General features: G+C 35.0%; 1 protein-coding gene across 2 annotated transcripts in view; it reads right to left on the reverse strand.

Moving 5' to 3' along the window:
* The window catches only part of CDH18 (cadherin 18), a 465,964-nt gene extending 448,850 nt beyond the window's left edge, over positions 1-17,114 (reverse strand). Inside the window, exon 1 of one of the 2 annotated variants that reach the window (XM_075212928.1) lies at positions 16,649-17,114. The gene's annotated coding sequence lies outside the window, so the exon portion shown is untranslated. Of the gene's footprint in view, positions 1-16,578 lie in introns of both variants that reach the window. The other variant, XM_075212927.1, reaches the window with a different exon arrangement.
* Between the last annotated feature and the right edge of the window lie 604 nt (positions 17,115-17,718).

The raw sequence follows: 17,718 nt of genomic DNA on the forward strand, positions 1-17,718 counted from the left end.
GCTGTAGTGGTCTTAAAGTGGCTTCAGATGCTTGTGAAAATGGAGTTTGAAAGTTTTTATTTAAAAATAAAAAAAATTCACACTGTATTTAATTAAACTCCCATTTTAATTCAGCCCTTTTAGTAAGTGGTATGATGTTAGCATTTTAATAGATGCAATGTTAAATCATGAATTTTACAGTGTACTCTGCGAATAACAGACTTTTCATTAACACATTCTTTGCAGTTGACTATCTTGACAGCAGATCATTTTAAAAATATTTATATATCGCTCTAGTGATCTAGGGCCTGATTCATTAAAGAACTTAGGCAAGAAATTGAGTAAGTTTTCTTACTTAAGTTTTCTGGACAAAACCATGCTGCAATGCAAGGTGTATAAATTGGTTTATTATTTTCCACATAAGTTAAATACTGGCTGTTTTTACATGTAGCACACAAATACTTGTAGCTTATTTATACACTGAAATTAATGTTGATATATGTGTGCCACATAAAAAAACAGGCAAAACTTATGTGCGATATATATATGTATATATATATATATATATATATATATCTCAAATTACATCATAATTAGAAGCTTACAAAATTGTTTTTATTTGCTGAACTATATTATTAAACTAATAATTTAAGGTAACCTTGAATTGCTAGAAGTTCCAGTTATTCCTGTCAAGTAGCAATTAGTTATTTGGATGCAGTTATTTTCTTTTACTTCACCTATGTCTATTAAGGGTTCCCAAGTGGACATGTTTAAGAACTATTGGTTCATCCTCATTTCCACAATATAAACATAAACCCAAGGCCCATCTTTAGGTATGCTGCACCTTAGAGCAAGTTGAATGAATCATTTGCATAGGTTATTCAGTGGAATGAGGTAAGGGATATTGGAAATTAGAAGCCAAACAATCAGTGTTTTTCCTGAAAACCTTAATGCATGGTTCAGAAGCCAACAAAGTTTTGAATGCACCAACTCAATTAATGAGAACTAGCAAGAAATTTATTATTTGGTCCTTCTCTTTTTATCTCCACTCGCTCAGATTCTGTAAAGTTGTGATAGATATTGTAACGCCAGTGGGGTCTATGAACTCTACAATCTGTTGGAGGTATTCTGGATGTAGAACAACTATTTCCCTAGTCATTCAAACAGGCAAACACAGGACATGAAATCTAATGGAATCCTGGTCTTCAAAACAGTGACGTTGCTAGGGTGAACTTAAAATTTGCAGCCCATAAACTATTTATTGGGAAAGCAAATCGAGGTTCAAAATTAGAGTAGAATTCAAGGTCGGGGACAGGTAGCACAAATGCAAAAAGGAATAGCAGGGCATAATATTATGATAGCAAGCATTCAACTGTAGCCATACAACACCATAATTAAGTAGCAAGTATAGGAATTCAGAACCTGTTCCTGTTGTATAGGCAAGGCCTGAGTGAAACAGTGGTCAGGAGAGAGCCACTGTACCACTGTACCACTGTACCACTGTACCACTGTACTGAAACAGTGGTCAGAAGAGAGCTGCAGATACAAAAGATCAAACATTTAGGTTCTGAGAAACATAAAAAGAGCATAATATAATCAACAGATTATGTGGTTGAGCTGAATGGCAAATGTCTACCAAGTGAGTATAAAGTTCAATTGATAGATGCTACCACAAATACGTACGCTCTTGTTCAGAATAACATTAACAGATTTATTACATTATTTAAAAATATTGCATTTTAGAATGCAATTTAATAAAAAAGTACTGTGTTTATGCTATTAATATACCAAGTCTGTAATATGTATATTATGTCAACATTTTAACAACACTTAAGGGCCAATTCAACTGCTATAATATAGTTAAATTGTAACTATGCTATTTTTGTTATTGCTTAAAATGAAAATATGCACAATTTTAATTGAACAAAACACACACCAATTTAAATTGCAATTTCCGCTTTGAAAATTCTCCTACCTTGATGTAACATGAGCTGCATCTGGTGTTCAAAGATATTATCGTGTACACAGCAATACAGTCTATTACCAGTTCAGATTACCAGTCAATAATCTGCAGCTGCGTTAAATTGCCTAAATGACTAATTAGGTAATTAATCATGTATAGGTGATGAAAAAGATATTGCTATCATGACACATTCAGTGCTTGATAGCCTGAAAACATCTAAAGGTTCATTAGACAGGTGAATTGCTTGTAGTTTGGTCAAAACACAAATTTTATCCGGTGATATCTTACATCAATTTTACAGAGTGCTGGTAGTATAATAAGAAGACATTTTGGTTGATCCTTATGTTAATTGTTATGTATTGTATAACACAATGGGGAAAGGTAGACATTGGGCCAACTGAAATTGCAATCCATAAAAGAAGACAGTAATCAGAGATAATAAAAAATATTGAACATTTTCACTTTGTTTCTCATTTTGATGCCTTAACAAGTTTAAAAATCAGTTTAAGCAGTTTTTTGTTAAAGTAACGACCTGAATCAAATATAAAATAGGAGAAAAGATTTGAAGACCAAGAAAAACCTGTAAGATGTTTAACTATTCTGCAAATATAAATAGTTAAACCTGCACCACTGCATTCTGTATTGTACAAAGCTGGCAGACAGACTAAAGAACTCTCAATGTTGCCTGTAACAAAGAGCTTCTATCAACTCTACCAAAAACTAAAACTAAGCTAAAATACAAAGGTATCTCTAAAATAAAATACAAAGGCATCTTTACCTGTAAAGCTACTATTATCGAAACCCCTGAAAACTGCATTGGTCTGCTCTTCTACTAAGACATGTGTTTTCAGATTGAAGGTAGTGTTCTCAATGCTACCGCACCCAATTTTTTTTAGCTTTGGGTAAAATAATTTAACTAAAAAACGCTTTATCCAACAAAAATTGCTGTTTTGTTTATTCAGTATTAAAGATTGGAAGCACCATACTAGAAACCTTATTATTATTATTATTAGTAGTAGTAGTAGTAGTAGTGATAATGATAAAAACTGACGTGCAAAAATCCCACCAATAATATTTAATGTGGTGTAGATTTCATATAGCTTAGAACAATCTTCATTTTGAATTTCTTCTACCCAGGTCTGAATTCAAGACCTAGAATGTCATGGGGTTCAAAGTAGATCAATTGTAGCATCTTTACTTCTAGCCTCAGTCATACAATCTCAATATTACATTGACAAAATTAATCTTACCAATTTTCTAGCGTGTAAAATACAATATTATTTTATCTATAAAATTATTGTCAGGCCCGAAATAATGTGGTCCATCCTCCTGAGGCCTCTGTGCTTCTCTTATGAACACAGCTACACTTTGTTTGGGCTTCACTTACTTCTTCTTAAATAACAGTGGGTACAGGCAATATTAGAAATGTCTGCACTGACTATTCATGCCTGCATCAACAAGTACTTGACTGTTGTTGACTGTATAAGGACTTACAAAAAGTCATTCTCTATACTACCATCAGAAGTTATCAATAGGTATGCAATGTGTTGTGCTGTGGGGTGCTCTCTCTGACTTGCAGAAAAAGGCACAATACTCCACAGAGGGTGTATTCCTATTTTATCAAATTTAGTCTCATAGGTAGAATGGGTAGTAGAGGACAGTTTATAATTCAGTGCTCCATGACAGGTTGTTAGTTATAGCTGAAGACAACATTGCCAAAACCAACCTTCTCTTAATTTAGATTTGCAAGTCTACAAGAGATAACTAAGAAATGTAGTCAAATGTATCATGGTCCTCACTTCTCAAGGCAGAGGCAGCCTATGTGGAAACAAGGAATGTAACCCTAAAAGCAATCCAAGGGCCAGAAAACTGGGAATACAAATGAATAATGTGACATAACAATGTAGAAGAAATAGTTGGTGGATATCTGTGCCCCCAATATCAAACAGACTTTAGACAAAGGCTTATGTTACAAAGTGGGTATTTTAGCACTGCAGCAATAAAATACAGTAGAACTGCTATTTAAAGTACTTTCTCAGCATTGAAACTTTGTAGGTATGAAAACAGTTTCAAAAATAATAATTAGTGTGAATTATACAAAAATTAATAAATAAGCAGCAACTTATTTATTTTTAAAAGCAACAGGATTAGTTTGTTAATTTAAATAACTGAAACATTAATTGAATGCATCTATATAGAAAGATTGTAGAACTGTTAGAGGATAATACGGGAAAATGATTTATGCTCAGAACTGTCACACAACACTCTTTACAAGTCAAATTTCAAGTTATTTAAAGAAAAAAGACATATACTTACTGGGCCTGTTTTTTTAAGGCACAGAATGCATTATGCGTTTTTCTAAAAATGTATGTAGTTCGGGCATACACACATCTGTATTCAGCTACAAGCAGATCTAAAGAAATGTCTCTTGTTGAGTATGAATCTAGGTACACTCTGCATATATTGCACTTGCATATTGAGAAAGACACAACACACTGCTGGATACATACAATACATATGTTCAATATAAAGTCCCATCAGAGCGCACAGAAAAAAATATATATTTTGTTATTGTCACCTGTTACTAATATAGGGCCTGATTCCTTAAGGAAAGTTAAGCAAAAAATTGAGTACGTTTTCTTACTCAAGTTTTCTCGACAAAACCATGTTGCAATGCAAGGGGTGCAAATGAGTTTATTATTTTGCACATATGGAAAATACTGGCTGTTTTTTCACGTAGCACATAGAAACTTGATAGCTTATTTTTACATTGAAATTTAAAGTTCATCTAGGACATGCCCTACCCCAACTATAAATCTGCCATCACATTTTAAATTTACCTCCCCTCCAATGCAATATGGTTTTACTTTACTTGCTTACTTTTGCTTAACTTTCCTTAATGAATCAGGCCCATAGTCGTTAATGGAAAAGCATTTAGAAAAATTAAAACTTTTTTCCCAATAAAATAAATTCATCAGGATGTTATTAATGTCTACTGTACATAAAATTTATTTTTACAGTTGCTCTTGATTTCAAACACATGTTTTAGCATACATTCATGACTGTCATCACTATCACTCGATGCTTACATCTGCCCCGTACCTGGAGCAACTGGGGTGACTGAAAAGCATGTAACTTTGAGATGCCCAAATCTTGAATCGTGTGCGAGCGTTCGAGTTTGGCACGCCCTTACTGTAAATAGACTATGTGCATATGCCCATTACCCTACTCATTTCACCCATAAAATTGTAGCTTGTCTTAAGTGTCCTTTGAGCTCAAAGATGAATTGCATACATTAATGTTCTCTCGTGTATAGTTAATTTCTGGGATGCACAGAGAAAACGCATAATACACATGTTTCAGCATGTTTCGGCATTTCTGTTCCTTAATGAATCAGGCCCATTGTGTTCAATATTGCATCAACATACTTGTACACACAGTATGCAAACATATAACCAAAGCAAGTATAATGGCATATGAACAATAAATATTAATTTTATTTATTAGCCAAAAGTACAAAAATAAAACAACAGTGCCTATGGACTTGGGTGCACATATTTTTAAAGCCTGGTAAATACACTTAAACACTGATAGCCACAAAAAATTATGCAGATGGACATGAATAGAAATGGACTTTAGGACAAGCATTTGGGTCTGAGGGGATTTTCATAATTGAAACAGATTGGCGGTTGCTTACTCTTGATCAATTTCAAATATAAGTGTAGGATCGCAGGAGATCCAAAATAGGTTGAACTTCATGGACTGATGTCTTTTTTCAGCCTCATCAACTATTTGCTTAACTTTGTTTTGATTACATCAATTTCATCATTGCTGCAGTGATCACAAGGGCCAACACTCAAGTACACTATGGTGCAAAGAAGTTTTTATCGCACACGCTTCAAAACCTCTCTTCAAATGAGGACAAAGGTCAAATTTTGAACAGGTATTGTTTTCACTGCTTTGTGTACAATCCTTAAAAGAGCAATATAATATTCTACTAACCATTATTGTTGCTAGAATTTAATGATTTTTTCAAAACTGTTCCACCAAATATTTGCCTTGCCACACATTCGTCTATCAAATTTTGCTTGATTTGCATGTTTTTCCAACGCAATTTGTTCCTACCCCAATCACACCAAACAGCAGAATGAACTGATCATCATTGCCCCAAATATAGTCAGAAACTACCAATTCCACAAAACGTGAATTTGCAAATGCAGTGCAGAACGGTATTCCATGTATAGAGAAGCAGAAGTGGAACTAGAAGATTGTATATCTGTAAGTTTTATATATTTGAAAAATGGCCTGTTTTCAAGTTAATGTCAATTTATTTGAAATTTCACAACAACTTTGTTGATCTTGAATTGTAAAATATTCCCAATAATAAAACATTATACTATGCTATAATTGATTTGCAGTATTGTGCTTTCTGTAACATTTAAACTGTTTTTATTATTTCCACCAAGGTGCACATGACACTACACGCCAACTCACAGTACATCAAAAACTTACCTACAATACCAACCATTTGTTAAAATGTAATAAATTCAGGGAGAGCGCCAAGCAGCAAAGGGTCAATAGTAAATAAAAACGAATGATTGTGGCAGGTCTAAATAAAACACCTAGTCTCCCAATATATGCTTAAGCAGTTAATTTAAAATAGAGATGGTCACTGACCCCCGTGTTTTGGTTTTGGTTTTGGATCTGGATTACCTTCATGTTTTGGTTTTGGTTTTGGTTTTGCAAAACCGCAATTGAGTGTTTTGGTTTTGGTTTTGTTTGGTTTTGCTATTTATGAAAAAAATAAAAGAAATTTGGTCTAAAATAACCTAATTTAGTGCTCCACCAGTTTCTTAGATAAGTGAGGTAATTCTAAAGCTAATAAATTATGAAAAAAACAGTTTAATCCCTGATAGGCCGTCCTTAATTTGAACACTTGTCTGCAAATTATACAGACAAACCTGGTTGTCTACCTCCTCCATCTTTGATTATTGGCAATGTAGCCATCGTCTTTGGGTGTATATTACACCCTCCACTTGTAGTTGAATATAAAAAAAGCAGCCTGCACAGACTGTGGAACTAGAAAGTAAAATTAAATGGACCACGTTAGTTTGGTGGCTATCTATGCCCCAGGTACACATCAGCAGAACTGCTGAAAGGGCCCTTCTTTATGGGTACACTAGCAGAATGCTCATGATTAGACATACCACTGTTGGATGGACTCTCCACTGGGATTGGTGTCATTTGTGAATCAGAGCAAACATTATCCTCTAATGCCTTACTGTTATCTTGCAGCTAGGCTTTGACGCGTAACAGTAGTTGTGCACCAATTGTAGGCTCGGTAACTTTTTGGGATCTGCCACTAATAGCCAAAGGTGAAGGCCTCATTCTCTCTTTGCCACTGCTTGTGTAGAATGGCATGTTGGCAATTTTTTTTTTATCGGCACTTAACTTTTGCTCAGTAACACTTCTTTTTCGCTTCAACACAGTAAAAAAAATTTTTGTTTTTGTTTTTTGGACTGATTTCAAAACACTGTGTAATTTGACATCACCTTGCACAGATGACGTACTGGGAACACTAACATCAGGACTGGTGACAGAACCTGGTTGCTCATTCTGCTCATATGTGGACTGCTTTGAATCCATTCTCAGCCCAAAGCACTTGTAGTGCTAAAAATTATTTGGTAGATACTGCTGACAGATTGTAATTTTGACAGCCAGAAATATTTATGCACAATTATGGGGGACACCCCAAAAGCACTTTAAGTGCCAAATATTGAAAAAAAACAAAAACTCCTCTATCCTCCTCTCTTCTCTAGCGATTTTTGTTAGCACAATTGGATTCAGAATATTGTATTCTCTGTCCCTGCTCTAATCAGCCTGTGACTACACCCTGCTCTCTCCCTTTGTCAAATGGCGATGGATTGCTGTGGAGGCGTGTATTTATAATCTTCAAGTATTGCGAGAACCGAGCCCTGAGATCCGACGACGTCACAATGACGTTCGACCTCGATTTGGATTCCGAACAGGCGGGAGAGTACCGAGCCTTCTCGGCTGAGTACTCGGATACCCAAGGTTCCCCGAGAACCGAACCCACCCATCTCTAATTTAAAACAAAACACAATAATAAATTCTCAACATCAAAATATGTAATGCACTTAGACTAATTCTGCAAGCTGTAAAGGTCGAATGATGCCTATAAGGAAACACATATGGAACACGCTGTATAATCAGAGGTGCAGTGAAAAGCCTCTGTATAGATATAATAATCTCCCATAACTCTTGTCACCAGAGAGTGATACAAATCCACATAAGTGCTAAATGGGTTCATAGAACAATTACACACAACGTTCAGAATGAATAATTGTGTCCCAGTTCTCTTGAGAAACACATAATATCTGATAATATCGTTGGCATATTCATGTAAAAACAATGCTCAAAATAGCAGTGGATGAAAGGAGGGGGAAGTGGCCAGCTCACCTTACCCTCTACTGCTGCATCAGTAATGGGGAACTTGGCTTAACTGCAGCAGGCTGATAGTACGCTCACTAGGGACACCTTGTCCCCTGATACAAAGAGTAAAGTTACGCCAACCCGTAACCCAGACTATTGAAGAGAAGTTATTACAGAAAAACAACCAGAGACTTATGCATCATAAATCTGTTTGCAAGCAGTAGCCTAACACAGATGAGTTTTGTCACATATGTGACTTTCTCATAGATGTCTTTGTTAAAATGTATTTTATGTTTTAAAGATACTAATAAGATTATATGTCGGATGAAAGATCCACTTAATGGTAATTATATTCAACGTGTAAATTAATCATACAATATATAAATATTTTCATATAGTTATGTAAAGATTTCCTTAACTTTACAATACTTAATACATATGGAATGTAATGACTTGCTTGTAGTTACATTTCCTTCACAGTTAGTTCCATAACTACAGTTGTTACTTGTTTTTATAAATATAAAGCCTAAACAAGGAAATTAGGTCATCTTATTATCACAGGTGATACTAGTGGTTATTAAGGATAACTTTCCTGGGGCTGTGTTGTGGTGGCCACAAATAAGATCTAAATGTACAGTTTAAAAAAATACAGTGCACACAACAGTGGGAGAGGTTTGTCATGTAATATTTTTAATTATGACATTGCCCTTTTCATCACTACACCATACAAGTATACTGCTGTTTACCAGTATGTTACTCAGCACCCATGACGCCAGTAAACAGCACCCATGCCACAAGTAACAACAACCATTGTACCACTACCAAGTAGCTAATACTAAAATTCTACTGAGCTGTACATAAAACATAGCTGTTTAAGGCTTCTACTGCCACTGATTAACATCACCCACCACCCTGCCTTCCATAACAACTAGTAACAATGCTGAATGCCTCTTCAGATGATCTCTAACAGCCAATTGTTGCTAAGTGAAATTTAAAAATAAAGAGGGATGATACAGTATTGTAAAATTGGGTACACCCTACAGGTTTTGCAACCAATTATTCATTATGCCAATCACACGATAAACAACTGTAGTTCTGATATTGCAATAGTGTGTATGCTCCCATTACAGATTGGGAGAAATTTTCTGTAGTGTGTACCCATTTTTTTGGGTACAAATTCTGACTGCCACTTCTCTGTCAAACATATACAGCCGGCTGTTGGAGATCACAGAGACAAACATTGATCTGTAAAGTTACTGCAATGTCTGCACTGCGATTTTCAGTGCATCTTGAATGTGACTACTAGATGTTTTGCCATGGACATGAAATAACTGAAAATGTTGGTGGTCACAGCAAAATTTCCTTGCGGTCATATGAAGTCACTATAGTGCTCTATTTACCATTAAGGCAAAATACGCATGTGTTGGGGTCAACAATGAATTGAGTTTATATTATTTTTTTACTAAACTTTCTTACTATTTGGTTTTTGCCATCCATTTTTTCTAGTAAAAATATTGAAGGAGGAGCGTCGGATGGTGGGGCATAAGCATAAGTTGTGCACAGTTGCTAATTTAAGGCATTTTTACTTACAATGCATAGACAGCGCCGGATGTGAATACAGTCCTAATCATTGCTGCTTTTGACAAACACTGTGTTAAACATTTTACATTAATTTTACATACTGTTATCCTGTATTACTGTAATTCCCTTCAAAACATTAAGTCGTGATGTATTTTGTTTCCCCTTTCTCTGGCTAGTCCAGAAGATTTAAAAGAACATTACATTCCGAGAATATGAATGCTAAAATGACCTAACATGCCATAAGTGACAGATATTTTATTCAGCCATTTTCATTTTAAGTGCCTTCAGCATTTCTTAAAATTGATTGGCATTTAAAAATTCATTAAAATTGCAAACCTGAGATAATCACAGAACACTGAAATTCAACACAATGAAATACAATACATTAGGAAAGGATTAAAAACTGCTGTAATGGGGTCCATCTTACCAATCATACAAACTATTCAGAATGTTATATTAGTGTGGTATAAACTGTAGGATACAAATATAGGCATTTTTAGTCTCGCATATGACCCACCAAACAGGAAGAAAAAATAATTATGGCTGTAAACAGCAATACAATTATGATTCTTCTAATTTTCTACACTGTGTGCCCCAACATGTGCTGACACAGCCGCCTCATTATTGACTTATAATTGTCTTCATGATAGAAGCTATCAGGGCCTGCTTATATCAGGTGATCCGAGGGCACGGGTATACAATGGCTTCCCCATCCTAGTCAAAACATGTCATGTGTGAGAAAGTTTTACAAATAAACTATCTTTTAAACACACAACTGCTAACATACAGGCAAGGATACTATGCCAACACACTAATTTTGTCATCAATCAGGAGCAAGTCATTTTTCCATACAAAACAAAATGCTGTTACATAAGCATACATTAACAAATGAATTATTATTACACTCGTTTTAGAACAGTTTGCTAAAAGAAATACTTAACTATACTCACATGATTAAATTTTAACTATTAACATTACAGAAGATTTTTCAGAAATATATTAATTGTCTTGGTTGGACTGTCTATTTGTATATCTGCAATCCATCAGTTACCTTTTGGTATGTGAGTATTTTCTGCAATGTCTGTGATTCTTGTATACTTCCTATACCTACATAAACTTTATCAATAATTCTGCAAAAAACTAGCTATTATGTAAAAATACTGTTAATGTATTCCAAACAGACCCCTTAGACCTCTGAACAAATGAGTATACACATGGGCGGTGCCTTCATTACTGCACCACTATAAAAAGGGTGAGGTACTAAATGATGAGCAGAATTCCGACAACAGATTTAGTGACACAAAAATGTCAGTATTAAGGAGGCAATTCGAGGACCCACGGGCTGTATAATGTATAACCCTTAGTAAAAAAAAATCATCAAATAAAAAACGTGGGGGAGCTTGCTATAAACACTATTAACCTTGCAAACACTAGTGTTAATAGTGTTTATAGGGGGGACCTCCACACTTTTTAAAATGTTTTTACTAAGGATTCTACATTATACAGCTATCAGGTACTCGAATAGCCCCCTTAATACCGGCAATGTGACTGTCTCCATTTTAAGTGACAACAATCATACTGCCAGCATTTTGTTGAGTCGCAATTTATACCAGTCCTATTGGAAATGTTGCCTGTCATTTTTTTGGTAAGTCTATATTTCCTACATGTCGGGATTGTAGGGATCGGCATTTTAGTGTTGCTATGACTGTTGTCAGAATTCTTGTACTTGGAATAATGACTACAACTGCTATAAAAAGCAGCAAGTATGACAAGCAACTCACACAACTTTTCCTCTGAAGAAGCCCCACTACTATAGGCGTGAAATGCGTTGGTATATTTAACACTATCAACTTTGCCTCCTTATACATGGACAACGGTACACAACATTATAGGGAGGACTAATAGTCGCCCGCTTCTAGGGGCAGAAAAAACAAGCAGCCACACAGTAACCAGCAGCCCCACAGCAAACTAAGATCGAAGTTGATTACGACTTCACTGCACATGCGCAAACCTTCAGTCATAGCATACACGGACACCAAGGCTGTACATCATTACCCCCCATCACGATCCTCGTAGGGGAGGTAAGGTTCATCCAGCTGAAAGATGATGTTTCAGAATCATCACCACTGTAAGTCTTAAGATCTGCTTTTTCTTCATGCGAATATTTATGAAACATTCTCCACCATAGTAAGGTTTGCAAACCACTCTCAGCATCTACCATTTACCAGGAACTATTCTATATACATTGTGGGTATTTATCCTATTTCATCGGAAAAACACTGAACTGTCATTTTGTGGACCAACAGGTTCTATTCTATTAGAACATTTTTATCACTATATGGAGTACCTATCTCAGAGACATACTAACTGCATGAGGTTTTATTTATTCTTTTCTGACAAAATCACTGCCATATGTATATTGAATTTATCTACAACTTCAACGAGTAGATTATTTTATTATTATTAAATATCCCAATATTTAATCAATATTATGGTATGGAGTTACCTTACATGCTATAGTGTTGTTGGTAAAGAGATATTTTGAATTAATTACTATACTGCTTATTTTATTTCCCTACTGTTTATTTACTGATGTATGTAGGCTTGCTGGATCTTTGATGGGATTCGAACACCACTCAGCTATAAACTTTTTTCTACTATTACGCAGACTGAGTCTGTCTATACTTACTTCACATATTTGAGTTTACATTTTCCTAATTGTGCCTTGGGAGACCCGATTGTGTTGCATGCTTATTTTTATGGATTATTTTATTTAGTAATGTCCTGCAATATATAAAATAGATTATTTGTTTTCATGTATGTGTGAGTTTTAATTAGCAAAATAATATACATAAAATAACAGTCTGTGTGTTAACCATGTTTTTTATACTTAACATTATCAAACCAGCATGTTGCCTGTCTCATCATGTGAAGATAGCAAACATTGTTTCAGAACATGGTACTCAAGCTTGTAGATGATAATGTCACTGCAAGCATCAATGTCATAAAATGCTATGTCATTTGTACTATGCCAAAAAACTTTAGACAATGTCCAAAATTGCAGGACTGGCTATAGCTACAGTATTTGTGATGGTGAAAAATTACTCATATAAACTTATCTTTTTTAATAATGAATGCTGCAGTGGAAAGTCAGGGTAAAGAAAAATCAATATTTGACTTCAGTTGTTCTTTAAGACAACATAGTAGGGCCACAAGTAAAAGTCTTTATAAAATAGTAAAATTATGCTCACACTGAGCATGATGGCAAATTTAATGTAAGCTTACTCTATGGGCCTTCATCTCGGAAGTAATAGAACTCCAACTGGTTATGTAGATAGTCGTCCACACCAGTGTTATAGTTCCCATAATCCTTCCGGTTTAGAACATGTTAGCATACATATACAAACAGCTCTGTCCAGGCTTGTTGGCTAGAAGTTGACTGGACAAGCCAAGTTCCAGGAAAGGAACATCGGAGATAAAGCTCCAGCAGGTGTGCTTGTTGCTTTCACCTCCAAGTTTGTACTACATGAGAAGTACAGAGGATTCAAGTCGGGAAGTGCGACTTTACAGAGAGATTACATTTAATAACATTTAAGAAGCTTTGTATATTGCGTGAGAGATGTAACATTTTTAAAAAAAATTGGACACATCTCTGTAAATTGAAAGAAACATGTTTCTTTTGCTTTGCCATTTATTTTATCTAGGATACATCTTGTTAGAAATATTCAACAAATTTAAACAAAAAAACCCAAAAACAAACAAAATGATGACATTAACTTGCATTACTTGGTGATGAAAATCTTTAATCATTTGAGAAACAGTACAATGTTGGGGTGATTTATGCCCTGAAAACATGCTCTGCTTTCAAAATTAACCCTTTAATAATGCTTCCCAAAGGCTCTTAATGTATGTATCATACATAAAAATTGGTAACTTTGTGACAAATTATTCTACTGCAGCATTCAAAAAGATGACAACCGCAATGCTGAATTTGTGATTACTGTACAGAATCCATAAATATAAATTATTAGATGTTTAATGTAACTCTCAATTTTAACAAGTCAGCAGTTTTCATTGCAAATTAATCCAAACGCAATTACTTATTAATTTGTGCTAAATGAAATGACAGAATTGTTAAATTGTATAAACATGAGTCTTAATTCATATTACTATTAAATTAATAAGGCCTTTATATTGGAAATACTTGCAGGAGATTTGTAGGATTTCCAAGGCCTTACTTTTCTGCATGAACTAATGTTATACTCACTACCATTACTTCTGATTAGGTAATTTTAAATAAAGAAGAGTTAAGAGCTCTATTCATCTTAGACTTTTCTACAGTAAGACTGTAAACATTACCTTCTGGAAGGCTATGTCTGGAACTTACAGCTACAGTATGATATGTCACATCCTGCCACAACTATAGTGTATAAGTTCTAGACACAATGTAAATGTACTGTAGAACTGAGGAGAACTACTTTAAAAAAGATTCTGGGGTAAAACAGTAGAATAAAACACAAATTATTCATGCATCTGATACATTATCCTTCAACACTCAGAAGCAATATTGGTGCATACTGTAAGCAGTATACCTGGAAATATGGCATGGTACTCTGCAAACTGTTTATTTGGTTTTAAATAAACTAAATTATACAGTTTTCCTTTTTTTTATTATGTAGTCCTCAATGTACCTATTGAATCCCCTGTAAACAATGCAAAAAGAAGCACCTTAGTAAATGTATTTATTTATTTTGTGTTAACAGTATATCATGGACAATACAATACACCTTATAGTAAAGATATTTTATAATTAATATGACTTTGCTGATAGTTTCTATACCCTTACCAAGGGTATAGAATTGTATTAAGGATTGTATATGGTCTATAAATGACCATCAGTGACATGTTCTATCTTTCTCTCTCAGTATGTGAATACATAGTGGCCTTCTTAGTAAGCCTACAATCCCTAGTATATGAGATATGACCTGGCAAAATAATCTATTTGAAATATATAAATTTCAGATAATATGCACTATGTGTAAATAAGTGTAAATTTAAACATTTTTGTAGCAGTGATCAAGACTATGTATTGTATGTTTGTATGTATGTATGTATGTATGTATGTATGTATGTATGTATGAATGTATGTACATATATATGTATATGTTGTATGTAATGTATGTGCACTGTATATTTTTGTTTCCTGAATAAAAAAACAAAACAAATGATGCTGTGTTTGTGTGTTCTTGTAACATATTTCTATCTATCTATCTATTGCTATAGTATGGTCATACATTGATGTGTGCTTCAAATAAAGTGTTATTAGCCATGTACTACTTTTAGTAAGTCTTCCTTTGCAATATTGGAATTGTATTAGAAATCAAAATCAACAGACACATTTCTCAAAAATATTAGGATTCATATACTCATATAATGTATTTACCAATAAGCAAAATAGGTCTTTATAAAAACTGCATGCAGTATTTCAGTGTGGGGTAGATAAATGTAGTTTTGTTTGACATTGTACAGCTCTATTTGACTTAATATATACCCCAATGCAACACTGCTTGCTTTAAAGATTCCACTGATGCTCCTATACAAAAACATATTGATGTCAGGAATCTCAGTTTCTAAATGTAAATGAACATTTAAGTATGCTCCCAGTGACTTGAAAAAGAAAATATGTCCTTTTCTTCAAAGTAATAATCTACCTACATAGTCTTAGAACTTATATTAAAGAGAATCTGCACACAGGAATATATATATATATATATATATATATATATATATATATATATATATTTTCATACAACGTAATTTTATTTGATATGTCGAATGTCATCTTTAGAGACTGCATGCTGGCATTCACCTACTAAGATTATTTCCAATGCTTCCTTTCTAACATTTTCCGGCTCTGTAGGCTTGCATCCTGACCAAAATATTTCATCTGTACACCTTATCTATATCTGTGAGCTGCTGAACCTATTTTACAAACGATACAGTGTATGAACAAACAGAATACTCTATGATCCTGTCTCTTTGCTCCACATCTTTATAAAGTACTGACAAGGCAAGGTGAGAATTGTTGAAGTTTTCCCACTGTTCAGGTATCATTTCACAGCGATTGTATTGCATACTTCCCCCCAAATCCCTCCTATGTTTATAAAAAATAAAACAATTACTTCTTTTCACGTTTGAGAAACATTACGAGCCACTCAACCCGGATACAAGACAACGGATTTTATTGCATTAGTTGGTCAATCTTCCTGTTAGCCGGATAGAATTGCAAATGAAGCAAGTCTGGCAGTTTAGGATCTTTGATCTGCATGACATATATCTGTTTACACTATATCACTAGACATTATAGCACTCTACACATACAGACATATGCATGCAGAAAATACAAAGCATGCCGTTCTGCAGCTGCTCTTGACAAAAATACAACTAAACACTGCATATGGGATGCTTTCATATAGAAATACAGTTGATTCAATGGTGAGATCTTGCCAGTTACAAATGATTCTGCTTAGTCTGTGCCAGTGCTGCTCTGCAGTCCTATCACCTATACTTAAATAATTAAGTGCCGTTCATTTTAACCTTACCTTGGCTGACTTGCCCTAACTGGTGTCAACGAACTTATTTTTTGGAGGAAGAAAATAGGGAGTTTCTTACTGCTCACAGCACAGCTGCCCTCATGTCCTCAGAGAGGAAAGCGACTCCAGCACTGTGCAACTCCAAAACCCTCAGCTTGTCTGCCGAGCTGCTGCAGCTCACTGGGGCTGTTCCGATTGGTTACTGATCACTGCCCTGCCTCCTTCTTCTCCTCCTCCCTTCTGCTTTCTTAGCAGTCTTTCTTCTTCTTCTTCTTTGCTTTTATTCCCTTTTATGCGTGTTCTCCTAAGACCCTCTTTTTTTGCCCAAGCGTTGTGTAGATTTGGGATTACAGGCACTGTGACCGCAGAAAGCCTCCAATCCGTCTAGGAAAAACAGCAAGAACAAATGCGTCGCTGTCCAGCATTTCAGGAGGACATGAGCACCTTTACAGGTCCTGTGTTTGAAAAATGACAGCAGAGCTCCCTGATAATTGTGAGTGGGCTGAAAAGGGGAAATGTTTTACTGGCAGCTGAGTCGGAGGTGTACAAGTGTGAGGAGATGCAAGGAGGTGGAGGCACTTGTGTGACAAGATGCTAATATGTTGTTATATTCTTCCTGTTTATCACGGACTGCTAAACATCCAGCTGCTGGCTCATCCATCAGTTTTCTACCGTCCCATATTGCATGGAAGACTGAGGCTGAGAAATGTCCTTTTTACCCTTCGACCCTGAATTGATGGACTGCTTGCAGCAAGTGCCTTACTTTATAAATCGCTTTCCAATAAAAAAACATTATTAAAAAACAAGGTGCGCTAACATAAAGGCAGAGCTAATTAAGTGTCACGTTGCAGACAGTGTTATTTACCCAACATGTGAACATTAATGTCTGGATCGGTAATGAGAAATACTGTATTGTATTTATACGTGCAATTTATCACTGCACGTGTAACTACATAAATTACTACTGTATTTGCCTGTTATATACAGCCTACAGAGCACATTCTACTTGATGTATGTGCGTGTTATCTTTTATTAGGTTTGCATTTCGACAAACCTTTTTCCCCAACTAACTACTAGATTTGTGGTGACCATTTTAGCTGGTACTTTTATAAGATACATTGAGCTATGCACCTTAAACTGTACTGGACA

Source organism: Mixophyes fleayi, chromosome 5 (genome assembly GCF_038048845.1).
Source record: "Mixophyes fleayi isolate aMixFle1 chromosome 5, aMixFle1.hap1, whole genome shotgun sequence".
Taxonomy (NCBI): domain Eukaryota; kingdom Metazoa; phylum Chordata; class Amphibia; order Anura; family Limnodynastidae; genus Mixophyes; species Mixophyes fleayi.